Source organism: Alligator sinensis, unplaced genomic scaffold (genome assembly GCF_000455745.1).
Source record: "Alligator sinensis unplaced genomic scaffold, ASM45574v1 scaffold1499_1, whole genome shotgun sequence".
NCBI classification, from domain to species: domain Eukaryota; kingdom Metazoa; phylum Chordata; order Crocodylia; family Alligatoridae; genus Alligator; species Alligator sinensis.
Genome location: NW_005842494.1, coordinates 958774 through 975428, shown reverse-complemented (window position 1 = coordinate 975428; position 16655 = coordinate 958774). Strand labels below are relative to the sequence as shown.

Here is a 16655-nt window from a genome sequence, read left to right as displayed (position 1 = left end):
CAATACATGCACTCGGAGGGGGGGGAAAATTAAAAAAAAAAAAAAATATATATATATATATATATCTTATCATCACACTTACCAGCATCTTGGCCAAAATACAACTTGAGTAACACTCTTCCACTTTCAAGCTCTTCATATTTCCAGTTGGCTACAGTACTTATTCCTTCTCACAAACCTGCTGTGTGCTATTAAATAGCTATCAAGCTCCTCCCTAGAGTTGGCTGCATTTCAGAAGTTCAGATAAAACCTTTCAGGAGAAAGCCACTAAGGAAATATAAGAATAATACGTTATAAAGGCAATTGCTTGATTAAATGGAAGGTAACCTTTCTGGACCTCATGAATAAAAAATGACACGGTATTTCTTCAATGAACATTTCCCTCTGTTAAAATGTAGGAATGGGAAGGCAACTCTCAGTGATTTGGCATCTTTATGCTGGTGCTTGAGGGGTCCATCACAGACAAATTGGATCAAATAAATTTTAATGCACTTGCTTGAAAACTTGGGGGAAAGAATAATCAGCCCAGAACCTAACAAGCTGTAGAGAAAATATCACCTAGCCTGGAAGTTTGCAAAAAATTTGCAAAATGGCTTTATATAAACCTGAAGTGTAACAGGTGTTTGTGTAACTGCTGGAAGCATCAATGACCTATTGTAGCCCAACAGACATGTTAAAGGACAAGAGTAGCCAAGATCACCTCCACCCCCTTTCCCTGCAGCTGCTGGAGGCACTAATCATGGTGCCTGGCCGCACAATTCAAGCATTCCTTCTTTGAGAGGTATTCGCATCTGGGAGATTTGGTTCAGCCTCATCTGTGAGAGCCTGTTTCAGGTCAGTGCATCTTTAATTCACTGAAATGGGGAACATTCAGAACAAAGCTTTGGCACAGGGATAGGTGACCTTCAAGGAGGTTTGGAAATGCACCCAGAAGTCCAGACGCTTAGCTCAATCTCAATCAAGGACCAGAGAAAACATGTCAGACTCAAAAGTTCTCACAAGAACGGGCTTTCTTTCTGCTCCCATTGAGGCTTAAGAGTCTCACTTTCACACAAAGGGTTGTATACCTCCAGTCTTGACTAAAACATACCATAAAAGCATGGAGACCAACAGCCAAAGTGCAAAGGAACTTGAAAGTTTTAAAACAAACTTCATCAAAACTTTAAAAGGGCTGAGTACTGGGTGGAGTTTAGTCTGGCTGATAATAAAATGAAGCATCTGAAGAGCACTTTCCATCCATAGACCTCAAAACACATTAGAAATGAGGCTGGTGTCAATTATCTCCATATGGCTGAGGGGAAATGGAAGCACTAAGAGGGAAAGCATTTGCCAGGTTGTCACGGCTGGGCAGCGACAGAGACGGGAGCAGACGCCGGGTCCGGTTCCTGGGCCCTGATTCTGTTCTGCTGAAAAGCGTTGGCTCCCTGACCAGCAATCCTCCACGCTTGCCTCTTTTTTCATTTGTTTGCCTGAAAAAGCTGTAGATGGAGGGAGTTTAATTTAATGTTGCTTGTGCATTAAAAAGAGAAAGTGCCTGAAAAACTGAACAGTCAAGTGAGGTAGTAACTATGAACATTAGACATAATTGGATAGTCTGAGATCATTGGAGAAGCAACATTAAGCAGGATTAGAAAAAAAACCCTACATTGCTATCATTTTCAAGGAGAAAATCCCCTCTGGCTATAATTTATGTAAAGTAAGCACAGTGTAAAAGCAATGACAATATTTTTTCCGAGGAGAAACAGAGCCTCAAGATTTAGTGTTTAGAACAGACATGCGGTATCAGTTATGTTTGGGACACACTAAAACGGCTTTTGTAGCTCATCAGCTCTGGGCGGCAGTCATTGCGGGTCCTGCCAGCTGACAGGGTAGGGCTCATCACCTCCAGAGAGGAGCAGGCAGCACTGGGTCGTGCTACAGCCCCGGGCCAGATGGCGCTGTCATGCCAGAAGAGCCACCTTTCCCACCAGCCATAAAGCCAATGGCAGCTGTGAAAGATCCCCTGGTACTTTTGAAGACGGTATGAATTAAAAAGGACCCCTCCCTTCTCCCCATCACACTGTTGCCGATTGCAAGCAATGCTGAGTTTTTGTCTGGAAACGGGGTATAAAAGGGTGGAGCATTTGCACCTCTCAAAAGGGCTGAGCCGTAAACAGATATCTCAGCATACCCGGTAGTAAAGAGTCAAGTAAAACCAGAGTGCCCGTGTTTGGTACTGGAGACACGAGATGGTTTTGTTTCATGGACCTGCGCAGCGATTACGAACACATCCTTGCTCTCCAGAGAGCACTGCAAAGCATCACATGCAGACAGAGGACTGATTTTCCAGGCCTTTAGGTGTCCTGCTGATGGCGGGTTTCGATGCGTCTCGGCACAGTTTAGACCAGAGGATGCTCGTAACATCTAACTAGATTCAAGAAGTACTTTACTTGTATAGGTGGCAGCAAAGAAACTGGTATTGGCTTCCAAATACTGAACTCATACCATTGCCTGGATGCGTGGCATCACCCTTCCAGGGTAGCACTGGGGCAACATCTGGGGGACACGGTGTAGCACTAAGAGACCACCCCTAAAATTCTCTCTCTCAGCCACATCAGTGATAAAGGGTAAAATCAGAACTTATATTGAAAAATAGCGCACGGCCATCCAGCTCAGACTGGACTAATGAGATAGTATATCACGTTTGACTGACTTTTTCTTTAAAGCGAGGCCCTTTCATTGACTACCAAACTTGTCTTGTGCATGATCAGGCTGACTGGATGGGTCAGTAGACGGGAGTTTTTAATCACGCAGAATTTTAATTTTCGGTCCAGGCAAGGGCAGTAGAAACTTGGAAGTTGTTACCTTCTGCGAGCTGTTGGGTTGGTCTAGGGAAAATTACTGCTAGTCTCAGTCTTTCCCAAACAACTACCCACCCACATATCACCACAAAAATTAGACCCCGTGTAGATGTTCACATGCTAGCTTTAACTGAGCTAGTTCGGTTACCCATAGTAATCAAGCCTAAGTGGTCCTTGATTTTACAATGGCTAATTACCCAAATAAGGTCCTAGGGAGGATTGTACAGCCTGTGCTGCAGCTCCTACTGCGATGGCTTGGCTGCCGTTGGTACCAATGAAGGTGGGATAAAATGAGTGTGGGCACGTCCGCATATGCTACAATCACACCTCTTCTGATACCAGACTATAGATTTGCTTTATAGCTCCATTACTGCACCACGGGTATGGCTATCATTACGCCTTGTCCTCCAAAACCCACCACACAGATGACAATAAAAGAAATCTCTATTCAAAATACCTTTTCCATTTTGATTTTAAAGCGGTCTTGCTGGGGTTTTTTGGGGGTGGGAAGTGGCGTAGAGGAAATCAATGACTCCTTTCTTCCCTTGACTCTTGAAGCAAGGATGCAACAGCAAGTCTGTACCGAATTCCCAGTTAGATGACCTGAAAAAAAAAAAAAAAAAAAAGACAGGACTGTGTTAGCAATTATAAACACATTGCTAAATTCAGACACCACTTATTTATTGATGTGTGTTTGTACAATAGCAGCGGCTGGGAAAGCTGCAGACTCCCAGCTACCTTCTGATGGCACATAATAAGCACAGACAACATGCAGACCTACAGTGAATAATAGAACAAAAAGCTTCTAGAGGCACTGAAAATCAAAGCGCATAGGCAATCAGATGCTATCCTGGTAAACCTCCCGGGAAAGGGAGCGAGGGGCATCTTAGGAACACAGCACTTATCAGGGAAGGAGGGAAGTGTTACAGGAAGGTTATGTTAAAATCTAAACATTCAGGGAGAGAAAAGGGGAGCGCAAAATTTTACCTAGGGTTTCCGAGTCCAGAATTGCACCGTACCACATCATATTCTTAACAAGGCCAGATATCGTAGCACATCCAGGTTATCATGACATGGAGATCACAGGTCAAACCCAAGACTATATCGACAATTCAGGAAAAACAAAGTTCCCGTGACAATGCAAAGACCTTTCTAGTGACGGTAAAGTGGCTTTGTAGCGACATACAGTAGGACCCGTTTGTATTAGGGCGGTGCATAGGGGCCACCATCAAATATTAGGGCGTGAAGTCAGACTTTTGCACTACAAACCAGGTGAACGTGAGCTTTTGCATGTTCTCATCCTAAAATCCCACTGTAACTAATTGGGAAAAGGCAACTTTTTTATAAAATTTAATTAAAAAAAAAAAAAATTAAACTCTTGCCCTTGCTCTAGGACAGCCAGGGGACTGGCTCAAGTTCAAACACTTAGAGACTTCCTTATTTTTTACGATAAGCAAATGAATAAAAAAAGAAAAAATGAAACACTGCAGGCAACAATTTCCAAACAAATGATAGGAAACATTCACAAAGGAAAAAATGCTGCAAAAATATACATGCAGATATGCCCAAATATCTATAAATCAGCTGCCAAACATATTTTGATATGTATCTGATGTCCAGCGATTGGGAAACGTCAGCTATTTTTAAACTACATATTTAACCTTTCTTTTCTTTAGTGAGTATTTCCAATTAAATGATTATGCATGCAGCGCTTATTCATACACTGAAGTTCACGTAAGTGAGATTAACCCAGTTTGTCACGATGATCTTTTCCTTACTGCTGTTAATAACAGCCTCTCAAGAAAAATGCAATTTTAAAGCATGTAACAGCTAGACCTCGTGTTTCCATCAGACAAAGAGAACTCCGACTTTTATTTCTGTATGGATTTGTGTGGTGTGTGTATTTGTATCAGGGGTGGGCAAAATGCGGCCCGTGGGCTGGCCTGCGGGGCCCCTAAAAATGTAGAAAATTAATATTTAGCTGCCCCTGGCTACCTGTCATGCAGCCCTTGATGGCTTACCGAAAGTCAGTAAGCGGCCCTCTGCCCGAAATAATTGCCCGACCCTGATTTATATCATGAACGGGCTCTAAACAGGCAAAATCCAAAGGCTCTAGTATTATTACTATACCTGCGTACTAGACCTGTGCAAATATATTTCTCAGGTGACCTGACTGATGAGAACCACTGCTAATCCTCAACTTTATCCAGTGTACTTAAGGTAATTATTCATGAGTTAAGTAAGCAAATGGGTTTGGCTGATGTTAGGGACTAGCTCTCTAAGCATTAATTGTTTCAAAGCAAGTACTCGGATTTTCTCCTTCACTTGCTTGTGTGGCACAGAGGACACAAAAGACAAGACTGACTTGAAAGGAAAATCCTGGATTTGGCTTTTCTGTCCTCAGGGCAGGCTCAGCTGAGGATCCAGAGTTTTCAGGTACCTTGCCTAGAAGTCAGAGAGCTCAGGAGTATTTTGTTACGAACATCACGACACAAATTGGGGACGTGCTCTGCAAATAATATTCCCTGCAATGCTGAGATCCCCGAATTGTATTAGTGCACAAGGAGGAACACACCTTTATGGGTCATCTATAGCACTTGACTCCAGGGCTGGGGACAGACATTGCACAAAACCAGTTCAAGTGATCAGAAACTGGTTTAAACTTGTAACAGAACAGATGTTCAGTGCACATAAACCAGCTTGAGAATGGCTGAAACCAGTTTGAGATAAACCTGGTTGAATGCAGTATCAGACCGAACTGATTTGGATCAAACCGGTTTATGCAACGTCTGTCCAGACCCAAGGACTTCCAGCACCAGAGCACCATTACTGGCCCACTGAGCTAGCAACTCCACTAGCTGGCAGCAGTAGTGAATTGTTATCCTCTGGAAGTGAATCGCAGGAAACCTGTCTGGCAGCATATCACAGACAAGCAGCAGAAAAAAGCCAAAATTAATTACAAAACTGATTGCTTAGCAAAACTAGACCAATATTCAGAAGAGGTGGCAAAATACATTAAAGGTTTAGAACGATTGCTCTTTTCCTTTAAGGTGCAAATAATGATTTAGGTAAGGAAAAGAGCGTGCAATTTATCTCAACAGCATCTTTTTATATTGTCTTCAGTTCACCGGTATGCACATAGTATCAGGGGGTGTCCTCTTAGGCAAGCACTGCCCTGGGAGACTCTAGATGAGAGAAACCGTCTTAATGTGCCAATTATTTTATTATAACGGGGTCTGGAATCTGCTGGTGTTAGAATAATTTAGCAATAAAAAAACCTAACATTTGGGGCCTGAGCAGCTTAATGAGACATCTGAGATGTGTTTAAATTGTCCTGTTTACCTGGCTCTCATTTATCTTGATGGCCCCTGGCCTAGAGGTTAAGTGTATTTGCAGTGGGTGATAATAATAAGTGCATTAGACATCCCCAAGATAAAATAAGCCTCCTTAGCATAATGAAGAATTAATGACTCTTAATTTTTCCAGAGACGGAGAAAGGATGTCAGAGCTGATGGATGCTTGCTGGGTCCAGCAGATTTGTCCTTTCTGTGCTCAAGCTGGCACCCTGTCACCTTTCACAGCATCTGATGAAGCGAGTATGAGTTCATGCAAGCTTAAGCTCGCTATAGATCTTATTTTGTTAGTCTGTAAGGTACATATCTACCCTGCCTTCACCCTGTCACCCACCAAACGTGGTGAAAGCTGGCCTTGCACTAAACACCCCAGGTCATAACAGGGGTATCGTGAGTGCCTCTCCTCCAGAGGTTGCTATGCTGATAAGGATTCAGGAAAGGCAGCTTCCAGCTGAGAGGTCATCTCATTTTCTAGGCCCAGAGGAGCTTCCCTCTCAACTCACTTGGCAGAATCATACTTAACTATAGCAATAGCTCTTCCCCTCTGTATTTTTTTACATCTATCCGTTGTCTTTTGTTTGATACTTAGAAAGCAAGTACATGGGGCAGGGGCCTTCTTTAATTTTCTTATGCAGGTGTGTGCAGCGCCTAGCATAAACCCTATGTGGGGCCCATAGACACCGCTGCAATATAGATATAGATAGATAGATAGACAGCAGCATCCTAATAGTAGGTAAACACACCCAGGACCAGGGAAGAACTGGGATGATACAGCTAACAACTGGCTAATTCCTTGAAGTAGCATGGTCTCACGGGACTGACACTATAACTCCTCTCTCAGAAAAATGCAAGTTCATACTGGAGAGGTAACCCTTAATAGCAGTTTCATACACACGCTCATCAATGCAGCAAATAAGGCTTCTAATTCCTGATGCACAAAGGAAAGGAAAATGATGTTGTGTATGGGGAAAAACCAAGGATGAAAGCTGGAAAAAGAAAAGAAAAGAAAAAGAAAAAAAAAAGGCTGGCTTTCCCTTCTCCCATCCCCAGACACCCCCCGCTCATGTTACTCTGTTTGGTTTTATGTACGAATTGATGTTACAGCAAGTACAAGCGAGCCCATAGTACGCTCAGCTGCACGGGGACCCGGGCAGGCTGCTTTTGACCTTGACCCGCTGTAGGCAGCCAGCGTGGACCCCCCAGGGTCAGCAGCCACAGCACATCTACCTTTCCATGGGGGTTTATGGATGACTTACCCCTGACCTATTATTAATAGGAACTCGAGGCCCTTCAATTACCTTTTCCTTTTAGGTAACTTCTTTCTCTGCTCCATCAAATACATTTTCCCCTTATGGTGCTGTATGCACTTTCACCAGAATTACTTCTGCTGAAGGTCCTGACCTATTGCAGAACAACCTTCGTCAACTGTTTATGAGAGACAGAGCTCCCTTATAGGGGGCTGCTGATATTTTGTGCTTCTGCAGTGTCTTTTCTTTAAAAACTTCAGAGTGCTTCAGACTGAGCCAACATCACCCCAGCTTTAATGGATGGAAGCAAGTACAGTTCCAGATGATTTGCCCAAAGACAAATTAAGAGTCTCTAATAATTCCAGAAACTTGATTTCCGGTGCCCGACTCGTGTTCACTAGCACTACATTCATAAGCAAGCAGCAGCAAGAAAATTCTTTTCATCAAAAAGGAGGAGATTTATTTTATTTATAGAGGTATAGCCTCTCGTTCCTGGGCGTGCTTGGAACCTCTACCCTGACTAAAAAAACCCCACCACATATAAAAACAGGGCAATTTCAGAGCCCGGCCCCAAAGCATCGAAGTTACAAATAAGCAAATGTCCATAAATTAGATGCTGAAGGAAAGTCAGCTCCTCCAAGATACTGTAATGAACTCGCCAGTATAGAGAGAGAAAGCACAGCTGTCTGCTGGGCAGGATTAGAAAGTAGGATTCGTGGGCCCTGTGCTCCCTAAAGGAGAGTCCCTGCCTCATCCCAAGTCACAAGGCTTTGCTGGTGGTGCAGATGGGATTGGGGCGCTGGCACAACACACTTCTGAGGAGCCACAGTGCTGTGCAGCTCATTGCCAACTAGGAAACTCCTAGCTGAGGAGGGCTTTACTACCTCGTCTTTAGTCTCCAGCGTGGAAGCTGCAGAACATTTCTTCTGCCTTCAAAGATTGCAGAAAAATGTCAAAGGTACATGGGAGAGGCTGCCTCTTTTACTGCCGAATACAAACAGGAAACAAAGGGAACAAACACAGTCTTCTTGGCCTCTCTTATAGAAGCCACCCAGCAAGTGGTTCTGACTTCCAGCAAATTCAATCAGGAAGTTTAATAACAGGCAGGGGACAGAGAGGCTATAGGTGAAACTCTGCGTGCCAGCCGCCTGCAACGCACCTGCTGGGGCTGCTTCTATTCATCTCTCTTCTCCCCTCTTGCTCCTAGAGACACTTTCCCAGTGGCTGAAATGCACAATAAGCCCTTGTTGACTGCACGTTTCCAGCCCTATAGGTTCTCATTATTAGGAGACGAGGAAAAAAAATGAGGAGCAGACAGAGTCTTACAGCTTGGAAAATAAACCAAACAAAAACACGTCTCCCCCTTTCTATTCCCTGTCCCCACCCCAAGTAAGATGAATGAGGAAAATTAATTGCAGCTGTCAAAGCTGCAGGATGCACCAAGTTTGCTCCTGGAAAAATACAGACACTCGCAAAAACTTAGTGAAAACATGAAAATAAATTTACGAAAATGTAAACTGGGCAGAACACTATTGAAAAATGAGCCTGTCCCCCTGAAACAGCAGCCATGCTTCAAAACACAAGGCTAACAGCAAGTCCGTTGTTCCACATTTCTGACAACAGCGTCTATTAATTTTCGCCCTTAGGACGGTAAAGATGGGGAGAAAATGAAACCATGTGCAAGTAAACAGGGTCTCCATGCCTTTAAATCCAGCGTGCTGGCAGTCTGACACTGGATTCCAACACGTGATTTCTGAAAGTATCTGGGATCCAGATAGTAATTAGCCCCGCTCATTTGCAAAGCTAAACTGGGAAGAGCTCAGAGACCTGTATGTAGGTATAATACATGGCACCGAGGATGAGGTGGACCAATGCACTTCTATAGTTATTAGCTGTAGGTAGCAAGAAGGGAAGATGGATGCTTTAGCTTTTTCCCTTTTATTTCCTACAGGGAAAACGACTCAACACATGCGGCTTTTAAGGCTGTGTAACATGAGCGGGCGCAGCGAGAGATACTGTGGAAATAGGCTGATTTGCCTCTGGAAGGACCAGAGTCTGACATTTCTTCTCTTTACCAGAACTCACGCTCAAACTTGGGAACGGGGACCTATCACCCACAGCGGCAACTCGGAGCACGGGTGTTAAAGAGCACAAGTAATACAGCATCATTTAGTTAAAGAGTTCCCGTGACAAGGAGCATGCAATCAATAAGGAAAGGCTAAAGCTCCATTACTTACACGAAATGCTTCAGAGAGATAGCTTTGGAAATGCGTGCGATCTCCTGGGATTTCATCTTGCTGGCTTTGGGTTAATCATTATAGGGTTTTTCTGCACTGGTGTTTTACCATCATCTTGTCTCATTAGACGAGTGGCAGAGTGTCAATAAAAAGACTGCATTATCGGAGCCAGATCCCTGCATAATTTGAGAGGATTGTCATGTCTAATGGCCAAGACAAGAGACAGGGCCTGGGCACCCGGGGTTCGTTCCTGTTGTACCATCAACGTGCTTGGCAATCAGCACCTGCGCCTTAGCTTTCCCTGCAAGAATAGCTTTGCCACGTGTAAAATGAAGTGACCACCTGGCTCAGGGGGTTGGAAGAGATGGCTCTTGCTGCATGGACCAACAGGGATGCACAGTTCATCTCTCAGTCCCGCTTGGGCATCGGGTTCAAGATCCAGCCTCCGGCAGTTAAGAACATGCTGCTGACTTGCCATCTTAACTGTTCCCCCTCCCCTGCTCTAACCACTAGCCCACACTCCCTTACCCAGGAAATACTGCTTCATTTTCCATTGCTTGGAACAAACCAGGCTATAGCACGTACCACCAGCTGTTCCCTTAAAATGCAGAAAATACAAACGAGTTCGACAGCCTGCCTCCAGCCCCTGCCTAGGGACTGCTCTGCTCTAGCCTTGCAGTCTCTGGGCAGCTCAGCTCTCCAAAGCCACAATGCAGCCACGTCCAACAGTCGACTAAGAAGAGACAGATTTCCCCCTTCCCTTCATGTATAGTCTTACTCATTTCTTGCCAGGACAACTATCCCCCCACCCCCGCTTCTTAAAAAAAATCTCTCCCCCAACTCTGTGGTTCTCATAATTATTTTGGAATTTACGGAATAATTTGTCACCCAATCCTGAAGAACAAATCAAATGTCAGGTTCGCAAAGCTTTTTAATAAAGCAGATGGTATCACAGGCCTGTAAATCTCCTCCCAACTTCGAGGCATCTAAACGCTGACAGATTATCCATTTTTGGGCAGATTAATCCTGAACAGTATGAACACTGGGAAGGAAAATCCACGATTTTGTCTCCATAACTGAGAAAATGAACACGTTAATATGTACACCGCATGAGAGCGGCGGGGGGGACATCTATTGTAACCATATGGAGCAGCTGGCAAAGTTCAGAGGACTTTGGGAAAGAGCTGTGCTCAGAAAGTGGGTGAAGATCAATTGTGTTTTCTTTCAGTTTCCTTAAAGCCTGCCCTCTTGGATCTCATTTTCTTTACAAGTGAATCTCATGCCGCTTAATAAGTCCCAGGCCAGCCGTCCCATGGACTCGAGGCTGCTATTTATCCACAGAAAACACACGGCACAACAGGCTGATACGATACAGAAAGCTTCTGCCGTGCTTCCCCAAAGCCTAGCCTGAAGGCATTGCCTGAGCTTTTATCTCTGCAGCAAGTTCAAGTTAGTCTCGACTACAGCTACCGATTGCTGCTATTTGCGACACGGCTGCACTTGCCAGGGGTGGGAGCAGGTTCCTGCTACCTTCCTTAATGTGGGTATTTTCCATGCCTTGCCCTGCTTCCTTTCTTTCTTCCCCCAACAGCTCCTCTGTGCCCTTCCCCATCCTCTGCGTAGCACCCCCAGGGCTTCTCCCTGCACACGGTCTGTTTTCTCCATGTGTCTTGCTTTTGCAAATGCATCAAGGAGGAGGGATTAAGTGGGACTGGTCTGTTGGCTTCATCCTCACTAACTGCACAGAAGTCCTCTCCCTTTATGTGCACTGCTAGGGGCGGGGAGTGATGGCAAGTTGGATGCCAGATGCTCTGTCCTTCAAATGAAACCAAACAACATCCTTTTTCTGCCAGACTCGCAGCAAACCCCGCCTTTGAAAGAATTACTCAGAAATCTTTCCCTTGCCATAACTCTCTTCTATTTCCATAGCACTCTCCATCCCAAAGCACTTTCCAAAACGTTGCATCTACATAAATGCATGCCTGAAACGTCACCAAGCTTTGAGATGGCAGGGAGCAACTCAATCCTGGGCAGAGGGAGTGAGGAGACTGGGGCAAGCTTCGTGAAAGCAAGCCAGGGCATTGTTCAGATCCATCCAGAGCAGTAAGGGATCAGTTTTCAAGGTCTTGTAACAAGCAGCAAGGGATTCAGTTCACCTGCTTCGGCAAGATGAAGATGGCTTGATAAACTGACCATGAAGACACTCCAGCATGTTGCAATATTTCACACCTGATGCTTGGGCGTCACAACTATCCCCACTTCATCGGAGCCTGCACGCTTGCTTTAAGGGCTGCTGTTTAGAAGTTGCCTGCAAGGATGAATGCATAAATCCTTGGGCATATGTCAGCTATCCCTGTAGCAGAATATAGTTGGCAGCCTCCTCCTCTAGTGCTTGCTTCCTTGTGTTTTTTATTAATTTTTTGTTTATGAATTTTAAGCAAACCTTCTTCCTCCCCTCTTATTTTTTCTAAGTCACCTTCCCAAGTTGGCAGCTGTGAAATATTAATTGTCTCATTTGAGGCCTGTCATAACTGTCAGAAAACATCAAACCAGTTTTCTCTAGGAGCAAAGCCATTTCAAAACATGATGCAGAGAGCTCCTTATACACTGGGGGAAGGCTGGGGCTTTGTGCATGTAGTACCTTGACTTTTTCCTTCATATCTATCCACTGCTTGAGGAAAAAAAGAAGAGAGGGAGAAGAGACTATTTAAATTTACAGGTCTCCATGGCCACATCATGCTGCTTATGATGCTGATGGGGAAGAAGGCCAAGAGACTTCTCCTGCCAGACTCTTATCACAGAGCAAAGGGACCCTATTTCTTCTGTTTTCTGTTATTCAGGTTTTCTCTAGCTGCTTTGCTACAAGTACATTTGCTGGCATGACAGTGACAGCTGATGAGCATGTAATAGCGGTAGATATCGTCAGAGCTGCCGACGGTACGGATCTTGGGCAAAGTCAAGAGTCTCGAATGGGGTGAGCCATTGAACGCTGCAATGCTGCCACATCCAGCGAATATCAGAGCATACAGCAGGGAGAGGGTCTAAGGCAGCAGAGCTGAACTCTGGCTTGCAACGAGGCCCCTGGACCGAATGAACCTCTTCTACTAGAGAAGAAACTGTCACAGACTGGTTTAACTAGAGATCCAAACTGAAGTCATCCTTTCCATGCAGGAGTTGCAACACCCCATTGCATAAGTTATGCAGGAGCTGAAAGAGAAGCCGCAGAGGGATAAGAAGCGTCTATGGGATTGTAGGAGTCGGTGCTCCTTGCACGTTTTGCAAGAAGCTCCCGGTTCTGACAGAGGTGTCCTGCTGTGCCGGTTGCCAGGTCATAAACAATGGCTATCTTGACTGCTAGCTAAGACATACAGATGTGTGGCCTAGGATCTTGTATCCCAGGAATACAGGTGCTAACCACCTGAGCCAGTGACAATGCCGCATTCATTGTGGTCAAATCGGGGCGGCTACTACGGGGCAACAGGAATATTATGTAGCTACCCCGAGTTGCTTTGTACCTTATGTTGTCTAGCATTTGCCAAACATTATTAGAGGAGAAAACATTCCCATTGAACCCATCTGTACGTGTTTATCAGAGCAGAAGGGCTATATACATACACTGCAGGGTGTCTAGAAGGAAATAAATTCCTAGTTCCACTTATGGCTTAAGGGCTGTCAACAGTGCTGTTATTCACCTTCCTTCTTACAATGTTTTGTGGATGCTAATGGAAAAAAAAATCACGGGGAAAAAACCCCCCAGAGAAACATGGTCTCCATTGTTAATATGCAACTCTGCAAGGGCCTGGGTGTTAAAAGGACTTAAAGGAACAGTGTGGATGTGGACTGTTAACATAAACGGCTGAATATTATACGCATGCACTTCGCGTTTTATGGATGAAAAGTACTTTATGAGACCTAAGTGCAGCAGTCTGTTCTCGCTCTCATTGCCCCCCCCAGTGCACAACCAGTCTGGATGCATATGTAGCCATCCAGGCGCGCAGAAGAAAATGCCAACCTGTGCTTAAGCGGCTTTTCTGGAGACTTACACCACCAAAAAACTGCCAGGGAGGTGACCGAATCCCAGTGCTCGAGAGCTCTGTCACTGCCCTCCTGTGTGACACTAGATCAGTCGTTTCTTTGTCACGCAACTCAGTTTCCCCCTGAGAAGCGATATTTGCTTACCTTTAGAGACAGCTTCAAGATCGACAGTTGGGGAAAAAATGAATATAAAACATCTTATTAATTGATCTCACAAGGGAGCAAAATAAAAGCAGCTGCCTGGCAGAGATGCAGGCTGATCTCCCGAAGAGCACTTACGTGGAAAAAAAAAATAACGGGATACTTGATGATCTTCCAAGGTCCCTTCCAGCCTTACAGTCTATGAAAATGGGTGCTGATGAGGTCCACCAGAGGCTAATCTTTCATTGCAGGCTTTACTACCATTGCACACATTACATCCCAGCTTATAAAAGTTGGAACAGCTATTCGAAGGCTGCGTATTGTTTCAATATGCGTATGGAGAGTTGGGTAGAAAAGACAGTATCAAACTAAAGGAAAGCAAAGCCCACTGCTGTGTGAAATGTAGCTGCAAGACTCACTGAGCCAGAAGGAGAGCAAGAGATGCCAACCTGTACAGCTGGCAGCGAGGCTAGCTGGCTCTCTCAGCCACAATACCCTGCAGGTATCTTAGAAGATATGGGTGGAGGGGGCGGTAATTCTTTCCTAGTGAGCAACAGAAGAAAACATTAGCATAGGAGACGCTGGGAGAATCCCATTATCAAAACCCGTGGAGTGGTAAATAATGGCATGGCTCTTTTGAGTCAGCACAACTTTCTTAAACAGCCAAAATGCGACATCAGATGGGGAAAGAAAGTGCAAATTAAGGGGATAGCTACACTAAAATCCAAGGGTGTGGATAAAAGTTTGTGTGGAAGGACCCAAAACAAGCCTTAAAATAGCTAGGTCAGACAGTGATAGCAGAGAAGCAGAGGCAGCACAGAGCTTGGTGGGGCTAGCTGCCCGAGTCTTCACGGTACCTGAACTGGTTAGTTTAAAGCTAGCTCAGGGAATTGCAATCACATCTCTTTGGAGACTGGACAAGCACCGAGCTGGAGTCGTCTGACCCCAGTGCTCTTTCCTGTCATGGCAGGAGGGCAGACTCGATGACCTACTGAGGTCCCTTTCGACCATGAATCTATGAGTCTTCAGATTACCATGTAGATGCATCCAAAAGGGAGCCAAGCCATAGGCAAAGCATCCGAGGGGTGGCCATGTACCAGTGTTTCTGCATTTCAGCGCCGCTGGCACAGCCTGCCTGCTGATAGGAGGCACCATTACAGCTGCAGATGTCTCTTCCTGGGTTAAACACACATCCGCTGATCAGCGCGAGGGACTCGTGGATTCAATTCTTGTCTCTGTTAATGGTCACTTCCTCTGTATTGTGGCCCCTCCAGTAGATCTGTCTATATGGCACAGTACAGGGCTATACAGATGCATCTGAACTAGCTTGGACGCATGAAGAAGGATAGCCTGGTACTTCATGATTTGGGCTAACCATCCCTCATTCCTATGAGGACCTCTCGGGGCTAGTCAAGCACAGGGCTTTAACGAGGTGATCTAGATGCAATGCTTTTGGTACCTGAGCTCATTCAAGTACCTCTGCCTGACAGTACATTATGCGGTGTAGACATATCTTGTAGTGCCTATCACTGCAGTAAGTGCATCTCTTTGTTTCCAGTCCCCTATTCAGAGGTAATGAGACTCTCTCTCTCTCACTTCCGGATCATCATTCATAAGTATGTGCTTCTATTTTAACTACGTGGTCTTTCTGAATTTCTTACAGCTGCCTGAGCCACAAACATAACAAGCACTTCTATCTATAAAATAGGTAGAATAATATTTCACTGATTCGCAAAGGGCTGTGAGTTTTAAGTTGGAAATAAAGTATTTTGAAATGCTGAGATAAAAAGGTCCTGGAAGCGCTATAGGTTCCTGCACGTGGCATGACCGACATACCTATCTCTACAGTCCAACGGAAGATTAGGGAAGAAAAGAGACAACAAAGCACACTGGACAGAGTAGGAGTTATACTGAAACAACACACCCAAAGAATTTTTCGTAGTTTCTCTATATCCACTGTATACCGTCAGGGAACCTGCATGGATTTCTGGGGATCACCCAAGGAACCTTGTCTGCCTATGTCCTTAGACCAACACGGCTACAACCTACACCCCTGCAACATGGAAGATATCGAATTCAGCCATCTGAAATGGAAACTGTACAACATGAAAAAGAAAGAAGCCAAACTCAACAGCGACATACATTTTCTGAGCCTTTGTAAGAAACACAACTTCATTCCCCAAGGACTAAACATCTACAATCCCCTGACTACTACACAGAGCTGCAAATATCCTTCACAGCTATGCAGAAGAACTTCAGAGACAATTAGAAATCATCTACTTCACCTACTCTACTCCAAAAGAGACCAGCTCAGGAAGGAAATCGTCATACACTACAATGACTTAAAAGACAGAAATCCATGCATGTTCCCTGACAATATACAGCGGATACAAAGAGACTATGAAAAAACTTTCTACCACATTCATCCTACATAAAAGGAAGAAATGGAACAAATTACTCCAAGAACAAGCTCCCCAGCCACAAAACCACCATCAGATGAACAACGCCAACACCGTACAACCTTCCAACCTCAGACTCGATGAAACTGCAAGCAGCAACCAACCCACAAATATTATCAATCTCTCCACACACACGCTTACCAAAACTGAAAAATCTGTCCTTTCTAAAGGCCTAAATTTCTGTCCAGAAAAATACCCTAACAAAATACTTCAACGTGGAGAACTAGAAGAATTCTTCCGACGCCTGCGCCTCAAAGAATATGACTACGACCAAACTGAACCCACTCCCAACAACAACTCATCCCCTGACAACATTCAGGAAAGGATCAATGCCAAAAAGCCC

At 44.7% G+C, this 16655-nt stretch overlaps 1 long non-coding RNA gene across 1 annotated transcript in view; it reads right to left on the bottom strand.

Annotated features, from left to right (window-relative positions):
* Positions 1-3303: 3303 nt before the first annotated feature.
* The window catches only part of LOC106722613, a 33522-nt gene continuing 20170 nt past the window's right edge, over positions 3304-16655 (bottom strand). Inside the window, exon 5 of the long non-coding RNA XR_001358621.2 lies at positions 3304-3443. This is a non-coding gene — a long non-coding RNA (uncharacterized LOC106722613). The remainder of the gene's footprint in view (positions 3444-16655) is intronic.